Below are 14,082 nucleotides of genomic sequence, written 5' to 3'. Positions count from 1 at the left end.
AGTTGAACATCACCTAACAGAAATTAAGTAAATAATAACAAATATATTCAATAGAATGTTATATAGCTACTACTTGTGATGCATCATTCCATGTTTAAAAGTCTGAAATCATATAGTTAACATCCACACAAAAATATATACACCTTAATTTAAAAATCAGAAGTAGGAGTTCCCGTTGCAGCCTGGCGGAAGCAAATCTGACCAGCATCCATGAGGACTCAGGTTCAATCCCTGGCCTCATTCAGTAGGTTAAGGATCCGTCCGGCCTTGCCGTGAGCTGTGGTGTAGTTTGGAGACACGGCTCGGATCTGGTGTTGCTATGGCTGTGGTGCAGGCAGGCAGCTGCAGCTCCAAATTGACCCTAGCCTGGGAATCTCCTCATGCTATGGGTGCAGCCCTCAAAAGAAGAAAGAAAGAAAGGAAGGAAGGAAGGAAGAAAGAAAGAAAGAAAGAGAGGAAGAAAAAAAGGAAGAAAGAAAGAAAGGAAGAAAGGAAGAAAGAAAGAAAGAAAGAAAGAAAGAAAGAAAGAAAGAAAGAAAGAAAGAAAGAAAAGAAAGGAAGGAAAGAAAGAAAGGAAGGAAGGAAGGGAGAAAGGAAGGAAGGAAGGAAGAAAGAAAGGAAGGAAGGAAGGAAGAAAGGAAGAAAGGGAAGAAAGGAAGGAAGGAATAAAGAAAGGAAGAAAGGAAGGAAGGAAGGAAGATGCCAAAATAAAACATTGTGCTGGGAGTTCCCATCGTGGCGCAGTGGTTAACGAATCCGACTAGGAAACATGAGGTTGCGGGTTTCATCCCTGCCCTTGCTCAGTGGGTTAACGATCCGGCATTGCTGTGGCTCTGGTGTAGGCCGGAGGCTACAGATCCGATTCGACCCCTAGCCTGGAAACCTCCATATGCTGTGGGAGCAGCCCAAAGAAATAGCAAAAAAAGACGAAAAAAAAAACAAAAACATTGTGCTGGAATTATGAGGATATTAGTCTTAACCTTTTTCAAAGAAAAACAAAAATATAAAAACAAAGCTTTCCCTAAAACATTGGCCTAGAGTGTCTATTACAATTATATAGGTTGGTTCATTAGACTATTCTTGTCTACAAAAGCAAAGACAGAAGACAGATCAATAATGATGGGAAAAGTCAACTATCTCCTCATTTAACTGAAAGAAAACGAAAAAGTTTGCATTATTGAATACATATAAGCATATTTAAATGACACACTGTATCATTAGGTCACATTTTGCTCTAAATCATTCTATTTTACACTTAAATTGCTGGGAAAGAATGTACATTATCAAGTTGTGTGTGTGTGTGTGTGTGTGTGTGTGTGTGTTTCTTTTTTAGGGCGATACCTGCAGCATACGGAAGCTCCCAGGCTAGGGGTTAAATCAGAGCTGCAGCTGCAGCTGAAGCCTATAGCACAGCTTGTGGCAATGTGGGACCTTTAACCCACTGAGCAAGGCTGGGTCCTTAAACCACTGAGCCACAATGGAAACTCCTATTAAGTATATGTCTGACACTGAGATTTTTAAGGGAAAACTACTTTCTTGAAAGATAAAGATCTTCTGGCTTTAACAAAAGGAAGTTTCTCAACCTCCATCTGCAACTAATCTTCCAGATATAAATAAGGAATTGCCAGAAATAGATATGTGTATATGACCGTTCTATTCCTCCAAACATCCAAGTCAACTATAACTATTAAGGCCAATACCTCTGGCACAATACTTTATTACGTTTCATAATTCTTCCACGAAGTCCACAGTCAATACATTTAAGGTGAGAATCATTCTCCAAATTCTGTTATTATAGCTTGGTAAAATTTGTGTAATGCAGGTTAAGTGTTACTTAATATGCCCAAGGCAAGGTTAATGGATACTGTTGGACACTGGGACTCTAGGCATATGTATATAAATGTGTACATTAGTTCTTTTGGTAATAATTCCCCTTACATCTTACTGCTATGTAACTTGACATATTATATAGACTCTTAAAGGCATGCCATAGTAGAAAATTCCTTACACATAGTTTGATTAAAAAGAATTTTGGGGAGTTCCCGTCGTGGCGCAGTAGTTAACGAATCCGACTAGGAACCATGAGGTTGCGGGTTCAGTCCCTGCCCTTGCTCAGTGGGTTAACGATCCGGCGTTGCCGTGCGCTGTGGTGTAGGTTGCAGACGCGGCTCGGATCCCGCGTTGCTGTGGCTCTGGTGTAGGCCGGTGGCTACAGCTCCGATTCAACCCCTAGCCTGGGAACCTCCATATGCCGCGGGAGCGGCCCAAGAAATAGCAACAACAACAACAACAACAACAACAAAGGACAAAAAGACAAAAAAAAAAAAAAAAAGAAAGAATTTTGGGTAGATGGCATAGTAGTCCCAAGAAAAAGGATATTGGTCCCCTAATTTGAAGGAGATAGGATTGCCCCTTGTATAAAATTTACCTTTGAATACATCCTGAGAAAAATACATAGAAAGAATCAATAAGAATATATTCAACAGGTTTTAGAAAAAAGGTAGGTTTCAAATTACACACATATACATGTATATAAGTGTGTGTATCTACAGAATATAGTATCATTTTAAAATCTGTGCATGGGGTTTCCCATCATGGCTCAGCAGAAATGAATCTGACGAGTATCCATGAGGACACAGGTTCAATCTCAATCCCTGGCCTCGCTCAGTGGGCTAAGGATCTGGTGTTGCCACGAGCTATGGTATAGGTCACAGATGCAGCTGGAATCCGGAGTTACTATGGCAGTGGTCTAGGCTGGCAGTTGCAGTTCTGATTCGACCTAATGAATCATTTCAATTACTTTGGGCTGGGAGCCAGGTACATCTATGTTGAAAAAGGCTCCCCAGCTGATTCTGATACAAACCTCTGTTTACAAATGGAGGCTCTAAATTAACTGTATCAATCAGTGGTTCTCAAACTTTAGGGTACATCAGAATCACTTGGCGGATTTGTTAAAACACATTGCTGGGTCCCACTCCCAGAGGTTTCAATTCAAAGGTCTGAGTATGTAGCATATAGCATGTTTGACTTTTCTCTTTTAGTGTTTTTCATATGAAAACTACAAACCATCTTAATTAATTTGCATGTGTTTCCTCACTTAAATAAGCTTGTCTTCCTATATGGATTTGTGTGAGGGGGGTTCTAACCAGTTAACTATTTTGTAGTTTTAATCCTATATTATTTCTTCTACTTTGTTTTGTGTAAAAGGAGAAAAACTAAAAAGTTGGAATCCCCCAAAAAAATGTGCATTTCTAACAAACTCCACAGTGATTCTGATGCTGCAAATTCAGGTACCACCCTTTGTGAACTGCTGGCCAAGAGAAAAAGAAAACAGTACTTTTTTAAGTTTTCTGATTTGTTTTAATTGAAGTATAGTTAATTTACAATGTTGTGTTAGTTTCAGGTGTAAACAAAGCAGTACTTTTCAAAGACCTTTGTGAAATTCTCAGCGTTATGGGAGATGTTTCCAAGAACATCTATAACCAGGATTTGTTGGCTCACCGCCATCATTCAACAGATACTTATTTCAGCTGTGGTCTCAAACGGTGGAATTCAAACCAGCACTATTAGCAATTCCTGGAACTTGTTACAAATGCAAATTTTTAAGCTTCACTCTAGACCTAATTCATGGAGTAGGGCCCAGCAATCTGTTTCAAAAAATCCTTCAGATAATTTCTAAAGCATCTTAAAGTTTGAGAACGACTATAATATGGCCCACCACCTTGATCTCTGCTTAGAAGAGGGTATATAAAAACTACCCTCCTTGAAAAAGTTTATACATATGACTGGAGAAATAAAATGACTAGATTAAGAAAGACTACACTTCCAGGGATATATCAAGTACTAAATGAACAGTACGGCCTTAAAATTCCCCAAAATTCAATGAAAGAACCATATTTTGAAAGGAAAATTCAATCAAGAATGTAAAAAAGGGTTGTAACCTATTTGAGGTACCTAAGCTAAAAAATTTCCTAAAACAGATTTAAATACAACGGGATCTTTGGCGCCTTGGAAGTGCTGGGACACGGGTTTGATCCCCGGCCCAGCACGGGTTTGATCCCCGGCCCCAGCACTAGTCAGAAATGAATCTGACTAGTATCCATGGGGCTTAAAAAGTAGCACTATATGCAGTTCCCACTGTGGCTCAGCAGAAATGAATCTGACTAGTATCCATGAGGACACAGATTCAATCCCTGGCCTTGCTCAGTGAGTTAAGGATCTGGCCACAGCTGCAGCTTAGGTGGCCACTGCGACTTGGATCTGGTCCCTGGCCTGACCTGGAACTCCATATGCCACAGGGTAGCCAAATAAATAAATATTAATAAAGCTTCTTTTGCTATCATTTACCTCTTTGCAACAAACATTTTTAAATGCACAGGACTTTTCCTTGCTTGACCAGCTATAAAAATATAAAAGTATATCAAGTTACTATATCTTTCACTTGCTGTATTTTCTATATCTACTGTATCTTTTTTGTACATATCCATAGCTTTCATTTGCTATGTTTTCACATACAATCCTAAGTTAACTGAAAGAAAAAGAAATATTCCACTCATTTTTCATGGCTATTACCCTTCCCATTTACCAAATATCCAACATCCCAGATATAACTAAATAACTAAATATAAAAATATAATTAACTATAAAATATAATTAACTATAACTAAAATGTATGATGGTAAAAAAATGTGGAAGATTGTGTCAAAGACAATCCTTATCGTATCATAACCAAAGAAAATGCTTACTACTGCAGAAAAGTGCTATGGCAAAACAGATACAGAAAATAAATCAGAAAACTCACTTATGCAGATACCTTGAAAGGAATGAAGGAAGAAATGGGGGGGGGGGGCATGGGGCTTAAAAAGTAGCACTATATGCAGTTCCCACTGTGGCTCAGCAGAAATGAATCTGACTAGTATCCATGAGGACACAGATTCAATCCCTGGCCTTGCTCAGTGAGTTAAGGAGCCAGCATTGCTGTGAGCTGTGATATGCAGCTCGGATCTGGCTGTGGCTGTGTTGTAGGCCAGCAATTGAAGCTCCACCCTTAGTCTGGGAACCTTCATATACCTCAGGTGCAGCCCTAAAAAGACAAAAAAAAAAGAAAAAAAAAGGAAGTTGTCCCATCATTTTCCTTAACAATAAACACAAAGAACAGAGTCTACTATATTATGAAAAATACTGTACCAGCCAGAGAATAATATATCTGGGAACAAATCTGACCAAGGAAGTGAAACACCTGTACACTAAAAATTACAAAACACTGCCGAAAGAAATTCATGAGGACCTAAATTTTTTAAAAAGACTTTGTTCATAGATAGAAAAATTTAATATTAAGATGTCAATACTATCCAAAGCAATGTGTAGATTCAAATAATCACTATCAAAATTCCAAGTCTTTTTCTATTTTTTTTTTTAATTTTTGGCCACACCCAAGGCATGTGGAAGTTCCTGGGCCAGGGATCAAACCTGTGCCACAGCGAGAACCAAGCCACTACAGTGACAATGCTGGATTCTTAACCTGCTGCACAAGAGAACTTGATAGCTTTTTTTTTTTTGGCAGAAATGGAAAATCAAATTCTTAAATTCATGTGGAACTGCAAAGGGCCCTAAATAGCCAAAACAATTTTGGTTTTAAAAAAGAATAAGGGAGTTCCCGTCATGGCACAGTGGTTAACGAATCCAACTAGGAACCATGAGGTTGGGGTTTGATCCCTGCCCTTGCTCAGTGGGTTAACGATCCGGCATTGCCGTGAGCTGTGGTGTAGGTTGCAGACGCAGCTCGGATCCCACGTTGCTGTGGCTCTGGCGTAGGCCAGTGGTTACAGCTCCGATTCGACCCCTAGCCTGGGAACTTCCATATGCTGTGGGAGCAGCCCAAGAAATAGCAAAAAAAAAAGAATAAGGTTGGACAACCCACACTTCCCAATTCTAAAACCACTACAAAGTTACAGTAATCAAAACAGCATGATATTGGCATAAAGACAAACATATAGAATGGAACAGAACTGAGAGTCCAAAAACAGATCTATATATTTGTGGCCAAATGATTTTTTTTTCAGAAAATTGTATTTTTTTTGTTGTTGTTGTTTAATGATTTTTATTTTTTTCATTATAGCTGATTTAAAGTATTCTGTCAATTTTCTACTGTACAGCATGGTGACCCGGTTATACATACATGCATAGATTCTTTTTTCTCATATTATCATGCTCCATCACAAGTGACTAGACATAGTTCCCAGTGCTATACAGCAGGATCTCACTGCCTATCCATTCCAAAGGCAATAGTCTGCATCTATTAACCCCAAGTTCCCAATACATCCCACTCCCTCCCCGTCCCCCTCGGCAACCACAAGTCTATTCTCCAAGTCCATGATTTTCATTTCTGTGGAAAGGGTCATTTGTGCTGTATATTAGGTTTCAGATATACCAAATGATTTCTGACAACAGTATCAAGTCCATTTAGTGGGGCAATGGAGTTGCCACAAGCAGATTTCCACATACAGAAGAATGAAGTTGGATCCGTACCTCATATTACATATAAAAATTAACAGAGAGTTCTACTGTGGCATAACGGATTAAGGACCCAGCATTGCCACTGCATCAGCCTGGGTTGCTGCTATGGCGTGGGTCCCATCCCGGGCCCAGGAACATCCACATGCCACAGGCACAGCCAAAAAAAAAAATTTAACTCAAAATGGATCCATGATCTAAGTATAAGATCTGAAACCATAAAACTCTTACATTAGCAGTGGATTCTTAGATGACACCAAAAGCATGCACAACAATAAATGCATAAACTAGATTTCATCAAAATTAAAAAATTTTACACATCAAAGAACAGAATGGAAAAAAAAACCCAATCTAGGGAATAAGAGAAAACATTTGGGAGTTCCTGTCTTGGCACAGGGGAAAAATGAATGTGACTAGGAACCCTGAGGTTTCGCGTTCAATCCATGGCCTCGCTCAGTGAGTTAAGAATCCTGCGTTGCCATGAGCTGTGGTATAGGTCGCAGACACAGCTTGGATCTGGCATTGCTGTGGCTCTGGCGTAGGCCAGCAGCTACAGCTCCGATTAGATCCCTAGCCTGGGAACCTATGTATGCCCGGGGTGCAGCCCTAAAAAGACAAAAAAAAAGAAAAAAAACATCTGGTGTCTTAGTCCCTTCAGGCTACTATAATAAAATATAAGACACTGGGTAGGTTACAAATAACAAACATTTATTTCTCACAGTTCTGGAGGCTGAGAAGTCCAAGATCATGGTGGTGGCAGATCCAATAACTGGTGTGAACCCACTTCCTATATGGCCATCTTTCTATGGTAACCTCACATGGCATAAGGAGGGAAGTTTCCCTCTGGGTTCTCTTATATAAGGATGCTAAACCCATTCATGATTTGTCTATTCTCATGACCTAATGACCTTCCAAAGGCCCCATCATTTAATACTATCACCTTGGGGGTTGATTACAACATGTGAATTTGAGGGGGACACATTCAGTCCACAGCACTTAGAAGTCACTTATCTGATAGGGAGTTAATATTTAAGGGTACAAACTTGCAACAAGTAAACAAAGAAGTCCTAGAAATACAATGCACAGCATAGTGATTTTATTTTATTTTATTTTTTGTCTTTTTGCCCAGCATAGTGATTTTAGACAATACTGCATCACAAACTTCAAAGTTGATAAGAGACTAGGTCTTAATTGTTCCTACCATACACACAAAAAGATAATTATGTGATGTTATAAGAGATGTTAGCTAATGCTACAGTGGTAATCACACTGCAATATATAAATGTATCAAATCAACATGTTGTACACCTTAAGCTTACACAATATCATATATCAACTAAACCTCAATAAAAATAAGTTTTTTCTTTAAAAAAGGACTAAGGGGAGTTCCTGCTGTGGCTCAGTGGGTTAAGAATCCAACTGTAGGAGTTCCCGTTGTGGCACAGTGGTTAACGAATCCGACTAGGAACCATGAGGTTGCAGGTTCGGTCCCTGCCCTTGCTCAGTGGGTTAACGATCCGGCCTTGCTGCCGTGAGCTGTGGTGTAGGTTGCAGACGCGGCTCGGATCCCGCGTTGCTGTGGCTCTGGCGTAGGCCGGTGGCTACAGCTCCGATTCGACCCCTAGCCTGGGAACCTCCATATGCCGTGGGAATGGCCCAAGAAATAGCAAAAAGACAAAAAAAAAAAAAAAAAAAAGAATCCAACTGTAGTGGTTCAGGTCACTGTGAGGTGTAGGATCAATCCCCAGCCTGGCACAGTGGCTTAAAGGATCTGGCATTGCAACAGCTAAGGCTCAGATTCAATGGAATATTACTCAGTCTTAAAAAGCAATGAAATTCTGACGCATGCAAAAACATGCATAAACCATGAAAACATTATGCTAAGCAAAATGAGCCAGTAACAAAAGGACAAATACTGTATGATTCCACTTATGTGAAATATCCAGAGTAGGCAAAAATCACAGAGACAGAAGGTAGATTCGAGAGGTTACTTATCAGGGGCTGGGAGGAGTGAATTGGGAGTTACTGCCCAATGGTTACAGAGTTTCTGTTTGGGGTAATAAAAATATTTTAGTGATGGTTGTACCACACTGTGAATGTAATTACTACCACTAAATTGTACTCCTGAAAATGGAAGAAGTGTCAAACTTTACTATGTATGTTTTACCACAATATCTTTTCTTTTTTGCTTTTTAGGGCTGCACTGGCAGCATATGGAGGTTCCCAGGCTGGAGTCCAATTGGAACTACCTACAGCTGCCAGCGTGAGCCATAGCCACATCAGATCTGAGCCACATCTGTGACCTACCCTACAGCTCACAGCAACGTCAGATCCTTAACCCACTGAGCGAGGCCGGGAATCGAACCTGCAACCTCATGGTCCCTAGTTGGATTCGTTTCCGCTGCAACATGACAGGAACTCCCTGAACTGTACACTTTAAATGGGTGAACTGGAGTTCCCATCGTGGCTCAGCAGTAACAAACCGAACTAGTATCCATGAGGACTCGGGTTCAATCCCTGACCTCCCTCAGGGCTGGTTAAAGATCCAGCATTGCTGTGAGCTGTGGTATAGGTCACAGATGAGGCTCGGATCCTGGGTTCCTATGGAACCCAGCTCCAATTTGAGCCCTAGCCTGGGAATTTCCATATGTCAAGGGTGCAGCCCTAAAAAGACCAAAAAAAGAGAAAAAAAGGGGGTGAACTGTACGGTATGGGGAATTATATCCAATAAAGCTATTAAAAACAATTTACTGGAGTTTCCTGGTGGCTCAGAAGGTTAGGATCTGGCAATGTCACTACTGTGGCAAGGGTCCAATCCCTGGCCTGGGAACGTCCGCATGCCAAGGGCACAGCCAAAACACAAAACAAAACAATTTACTTACCTAAAGTTAAAATGGCATTAACTAGCTATCACTGATTTAGCATGTATGATAACTGGGTTGAAAGCCCAGCTGAAGCTGACCTTGGCATTATTTTAAAATTAAAATGAAAGACAAGATTGTAGAGAAGTCTAACCTTCTTACTTAAACCTATTATTTAAAGTTTATTCTTTAGGGTTAGTAGATGCAAACTATTACATTTGGGCTATATTAAGCAATGAGATCCTGCTGTATAGCACAAGGAACTTCTTTACAAGTAATCCCACTGAGAGCAAAAGAAGTAATATGCCCAAAGTAAATGGTCAACAGTACCACTAAGAAGGAATTCAAATCTTTCCAGTTTCCAATTCTGCTTTCAGGGATAATTAAAGCCTAGAAGAAGAGTAGTAATAAGAGAAAAATAATCCATAAGAGAAAGGAATAGTAGTAATAAGACGGAAAAAAGTGTACTCAAGAAAATCTAAGGGAGTTTAAAAACAACACACACATTCAGAAAAGTGAAGATAAGGAAGATACAGACCAAGGAAATGCAAAGTCACTAAAGTCAGACAAGGAGAGGTGTAAGCAAAGAGTAATCAAAACTGCCATTTTCAGTAGAAAAGAGAACAAGATTGAAAAGTAACTGGATGTGACAACTAGTAAGTCACTGCTAACCTAACATGCACTGTGGGAGAAGGGGTCAATTAAGAAGATATGGAGGAGTTCCTGTCATGGCGCAGTGGTTAACGAATCCGACTAGGAACCATGAGGTTGCGGGTTCGGTCCCTGCCCTTGCTCAGTGGGTTAATGATCTGGCGTTGCCATGAGCTGTGGTGTAGGTTGCAGACGCGGCTCGGATCCCGCGTTGCTGTGGCTCTGGCGTAGGCCGGTGGCTACAGCTCCGATTCAACCCCTAGCCTGGGAACCTCCATATGCCGCGGGAGCGGCCCAAGAAATAGCAACAACAACAAAAAGACAAAATTAAAAAAAAAAAAAAAAAAAAAAAAAAGGATATGGAAATCAAGAAGTATTCACTACTCTCTCAAGAAGGCTGGCAGAGAAGATACATATAAAAGGAGTGTGGAGATCAGGTGGAAGATACACAGGAAGAAAGGATCTTTTCCTGTGCTGTAAAATACCTACAGGAATTTCTCATCCTCAAAGACAAGCAGAGAGAAGAACTAAAACATTACTAAGGGTTTGCAAAATACTTACCTTTGCTTTAAACTGCACGAGATGTAATTCCCTTTCATAAAGTGATATAGGCTAAGATATCACAAGACATGAGACTGTTGCGGGAGGAGAGGCAGCCTTTCTTATTTTTCTGCAAATCCACCAACATTTAGAAAAGAACCTTGCACAAAGGAAGCACACTAATAAATGTTTGTTAACAGGACATAAGTTATCTGTCCTGTTAATGCCTTTATACCCATCTAGCAGCTCCCCTGGGTGCATATTGCAATAGAAACTGGATCTAAAACAAAACACTTCCAGTCAAACAATTATTGTTTTAAGTGTAATTAAGAGCAAGCAATAATATGTTTAATATTTCTGATAAGGCAATGTATTCCAAAATGTTCATGTCATTTATTTACAGGCTTATTTCTAACCTCACATAGACTATACATAAATATATATATGTATTATTGTAATCTGAGCTGTCATATCCATCTCACAGACCCAAAAAAAAAAAAAGTTTAAAATCACAATAACAAATTAAATCTACTGCATTCAAAATTCTACCAAAATTATCTTCAATGTTTCTGGAAAGAATTCAAAGACTAGATCATTTAACTAGAAGGGGGAAGTAGTTTGGTAATATAAAAGTCTCTCAAACATGTGTGAGTGCTATGCAAGTTGGTCAATATTCACGGATTCCTAGATATCATAGCACTCATATTTAATTTTTTTCCAGCAGATTAAGGACCCAACAGTGTCTCTATAAGGACACAGGTTCAATCCCTGGCCTTGTTCAGTGGGTTACAGATACGGCACTGCTGTAAACTGTGACAGAGGTCACAGTGCAGCGTGGATCCAAGTGCTGCCATGGCTATGGTTTAGGCCCCAGCTACAGCTCCTATTCAACCCCTTGCCTGGGAACTTCCATATACCACAGGTGTGGTTCTAAAAAAAAAAACACAATTCTTCTTGGGTAGAAAGAAATGCAATTAAATGCAATTAATCCATCTGGAAGTCTCCGTGGAATATTAATTTGTAACTGAACCAAATCAATGTTATATAGTCTAATTTAGTTTAGCAGTAACTCTTTTCCCTATACTTTATCAACAGTTCTCATTCAAATTTACTAAAAGAAAGCCACTTCTTTCTGTGAACAAGTAATTTTTCTTTTTGGCAGAAGGAGAAGGAAAATACAGTGGCCAAAATAAAACTACAAGCTAAATAAACAATACAGGGTGAGCAAAACCCTTGTCATTAAATAACCTATTATCATTAAAGCCAAGAATAGGCAAGGGAAAAAAATGATGCAAAGTTTAAGAAAAAGGTTTTGGGTAGTTACTTACAGCATAAAATAAGTAGCGTAAGATGGTATCAATGTTGACTGAACAGAAAATCCAGAATAGATTATAATTGGCACAAAATGTTTAAAAAAAATTTTTTAAATAGAATAAAATCTGAGAATTAGAAGGAATCTTAGATCCAGCAGTTCTCAAACTTTAAGGTACGTAAAATTTACCTGAGGAAATATTTGTTTAAAATTCAGGTTTCCAAACTCAATGTCCAGCTATTCACATTAAGTGAGTCTGGGGTGGTGTCCAGGAATCTGCATTCCAAACATAATCTACATACTACAACTGAGAAAACTATGCTAAATTAATCTATCTGCCCAGAATCTCACAGGTCTCATTAACTCTAGCAGTCTTCCCACTACACCACTTAAACAACTTTACAGTTGAAAGAACTGGGACAAAGAAAGCATAAATTACTAATTCATTATTTGATGTATTGAGTAATCTTAGAATATTTCCCAGCTCCAATTCCTTTTCCTTATTCATTCATTTCGTAACTCTTAAACTCTTCTATATGCATAGCAATATGGTAGATTACAAAACAATTTAAGATAGGAGTTCCCACTGTGGCACAGCGGAAACGAATCCGACTAGTAACCATGAGGTTGCAGGTTCAATCCCTGGCCTCACTGAGTTAAGGATCTAGTGTTGCCATGAGCCATGGTGTAGGCTGCAGACTCGGCCTGGATTCTGGCTGTGGTGTAGGCCAGCAGCTGTAGCTGTGATTTGACCCCTAGCCTGGGAACCTCCATATGCCCCAGGTATGGTCCTAAAAAGCGAAAAAAAAAAAAAAAAAAAAAAAAATTAAGATATAAACCTTGTCCTCTAGAAGCAATTACCAGTTAGGAAGACAAGGCAAATACACAAAAGTGATAACCAATGGCAAGGCAATATATTAGTAAGTGCCAAAATAAGTGCTATGGGCACAACCAAAATGCAATCCCTATCAAATTACCTGTGAAATTTTTCATAGAACTAGAACAAATTATTCTAAAATTTATATGAAACCATAAAAGACCCAGAACTGCCAAAGCATCCTGAGGAAAGAGAACAAAGCTGGAGGAATAACCGTCTCAGACCTCAGATAATACTACAAAGCTACAGTAATCAAAACAGCATGGTATTGGCACAAAAACAGACATATGAATCAAGGGAACAGAAGAGAGAGCCCAGGAAAAAAACCCCACACACATACTATCAATTAATCTTCGACAAAGGAGCCAAGAATATATTATGGAGAAAAGACAGTCTCTTCACCAAGTGGTATTGGGAAAGCTGGACTGCACCATACACTCTCTCACAAGGTACAAAAAAAAAAAAAAAAAAAACAAAACCCAAAATGCCTTATATAATAAGACATGACACTATAAAACTCCTAAAAGAGAACACAAGCAAAACATTCTCTGACATAAATTGCACCAATATTTTCTTAGGTCAGTCTCCCAAGGCAATACAAATACAAGCAAAAATAAGCAAATGGGGAGTTCCCGTTGTGGCTCAGTGGTTAATGAATCCGACTAGGAACGATGAGGTTGTGGGTTTGATCCCTGGTCTTGCTCAGTGGATTAAGGATCTGGTGTTACTGTGAGCTGTGGTGTAGGCTGCAGATGCAGCTCGGATCCCGCATTGCTGTGGCTGTGGTGTAGGCCAGTGGCTACAGCTCCAATTAGACCCCTAGCCTGGGAACCTCCATATGCCACAGGAGTGGCCCTAGAAAAGGCAAAAAAAAATAAAATAAAATAAAATTTAAAAATAAACAAATGGAACCTAATCAAACTTAACAAGCTTTTGAGCAGCAAAAGAAACCATATACAAAACAAAGAGACAACTGACAGAATGGAAAAAACATTTGCAAATGATGTAACAGATAAGGGCTTAATTTCCAAATTATACAAACAATCCCACTCCTGGGAATATATCCAGACAAAACTATAACTCAAAAAGATGCATGTACCCCCATGTTCACAGCAGCACTATTTGCAATAGCAAGACATGGAAACAACTTCAATGTCTATCAACAAATGAACAGATAAAGATGTGGTTTGTAGATACAATGGAATACTACTCAGCTATTAAACAGAATGAAATAATGCCATATGCAGCAACATGGATGCAACTAGAGATTATGATACTAAGTGAAGTAAATCAGAAAGAAAAAGACAAATACCATATATCACTTATAA

At 39.2% G+C, this 14,082-nt stretch overlaps 1 protein-coding gene and 1 long non-coding RNA gene across 2 annotated transcripts in view; one reads left to right on the top strand and one right to left on the bottom strand.

Moving 5' to 3' along the window:
* The window catches only part of BMPR2 (bone morphogenetic protein receptor type 2), a 168,203-nt gene that overhangs the window by 145,126 nt on the left and 8,995 nt on the right, over positions 1 to 14,082 (bottom strand). The window lies entirely within an intron of this gene.
* Positions 5,399 to 12,644, top strand: LOC146396093 (uncharacterized). Its single transcript, XR_014828949.1, has 2 exons — positions 5,399 to 8,838; positions 9,093 to 12,644. It is a non-coding gene; the product is annotated as an uncharacterized LOC146396093 (long non-coding RNA).

The sequence above is a fragment of the Sus scrofa genome, chromosome 15 (genome assembly GCF_054392235.1).
Source record: "Sus scrofa isolate SSC_HxYL_T2T_F1_AM1 chromosome 15, Sscrofa_HxYL_maternal_Yorkshire_Landrace_v2.0, whole genome shotgun sequence".
NCBI classification, from domain to species: domain Eukaryota; kingdom Metazoa; phylum Chordata; class Mammalia; order Artiodactyla; family Suidae; genus Sus; species Sus scrofa.
The sequence above is the reverse complement of the archived record's forward strand: the minus strand, read 5'-3'. Positions and strand labels throughout refer to the sequence as shown.